At 39.6% G+C, this 1,690-nt stretch overlaps 1 long non-coding RNA gene across 1 annotated transcript; it reads left to right on the top strand.

Moving 5' to 3' along the window:
- The first annotated feature begins 538 nt into the window (after positions 1 to 538).
- LOC105774947 (uncharacterized) lies at positions 539 to 1,244 on the top strand. The gene is made up of 2 exons (XR_001127608.2): positions 539 to 646; positions 1,015 to 1,244. It is a non-coding gene; the product is annotated as an uncharacterized LOC105774947 (long non-coding RNA).
- The last annotated feature ends 446 nt before the right edge of the window (positions 1,245 to 1,690 follow it).

The following is a 1,690-nucleotide window of genomic DNA, read 5'->3' on the forward strand; positions in this document are numbered from 1 at the left end:
AATAATAATAATAATAATGGTAATAAATAAATAAGCAAATAAAAGGGAAAATTAAAATTAATAATAAATAATCATAATAATAATAACGTCACATTTATTAATTTAACAATAAAACAAACAAAATAACAAAAAAAGGGCTAAATTAGATTTTAAAACAAAATTCGGGGCCGAATTTATAAATAAATAAAAAGGGAAGGACAGGGGACCGAAACGAAACGCACTCAAAGCGCGAAGGACTTACTGGGAAATATTCCCGGCCCCGCACCGCAGCGTTTCAACGCGGGTCAAAATGAAGCAAACGTAAAATTTATGGGGCCAAAATAAAAATAAACAGTAGGGACCCGACCGCATAAAGGCGCAAAAGTGGAGGACCTGGCGCGAAAATAACCCAATGAGCGAAAGTGCGCGGATCCTCCCTGGGTCGGGTCACACGCGCGGGTTACAGGGCCAAATACGACGCCGTTTTGAGGGCCACTGGGAAGGACCTCAAACGGCGTCGTTTCTGGTTCAATATAAGCAAAAACAAACCCTAAACTAAACAGTTTTCAGCCACTTTGGAGGCCATGGCCGCGAGGCTAAGAGGGGAGTCCTCTCACCTTTCGCCAGACTCCGATTGCGGCGGAGTTAGCGGAGGCGCGATCGCCAGGTAAGTCTCCCCCTCCTCTTCTCTTATTATTTACTCTATATCTATGCTTATATGAGGCTAAAATAACAAAACGAAAAAGAAAACAAACAATCGGAGAAGAAAAGAGACCCGAAGGAAGAGAAAACCTCTTCTTTTTTGGATTGATTTTCTGCCTTTTTGATACAATATGCGTGTGGGGAAAGAGGAAAAGAAAAAGCCCCCCCTTACATCGTAATCTTTGGCTTTATAGCCGAATCAGAAAAGAAAAATGAAGACCAAAAATCCCCTCCTATTCCTCTCTCTTTTCTGCTTTTTTCTATTTTTGATTTTTGCCGCTTATTTCTCTTTTTGTTTGTTTTCTCTGTTGTGTTTGTGGGTGTCTGCTGCAGGTGTACGGGCGTACGAGGGCTATGCGTGGCACAGTGCAGGCGTGGTCGGAGGCTCGTGCGTGAGGAGCGGCTTGGCTGCGGCGCTATAATCCTCTAGGGTTCCTTGCTGCTAATTTTTTTGGGCTATCGGGTATTTGGGCTGATGGTTAGGGCCTGATTTGGGTATTAGTTTTAATCTACTTGGTTTGTAACTGGACATTCAATTAATTTTTGTTTTTATTTCTCTGTGATTTTGGGCCCGGGCAAATTGGCCTACTGCACCTTCAGTATAGCTAAGTTTCTTAATAACACAAAACTGAACGAAAGGAGAAAATAAATAATGAAGAGAATGGGCCTCCACGCAAATGAGATATTGAATGTAAGTTCCAAATCTAATTTCAAGTTTAAGAATATTGGTTATGTATAATTGTTTTTACAACTTGAATGAAGAGGCGGGACATTAAGAAAAGGAAACTAAAGCATCTTACCAATACAATTGTTGACGGTTAATAGAATAGGAATAATAAGTAATTCAAGCCCAAATCACAATCCAGAAAACCCAAAATTTGAAAATATTGATTGTATTTGTGAGTGTTAGTTGAACTAAACATTAAGTAACATATGTTTGTTGAATAGATAGGGCTTATGCTCGAGGTGAATTTGGTTTTTTTTAGTTTTTGTTGGTTGTTAGTTGTGG

This window comes from Gossypium raimondii, chromosome 10 (assembly GCF_025698545.1).
Source record: "Gossypium raimondii isolate GPD5lz chromosome 10, ASM2569854v1, whole genome shotgun sequence".
Classification (NCBI taxonomy): Eukaryota; Viridiplantae; Streptophyta; class Magnoliopsida; order Malvales; family Malvaceae; genus Gossypium; species Gossypium raimondii.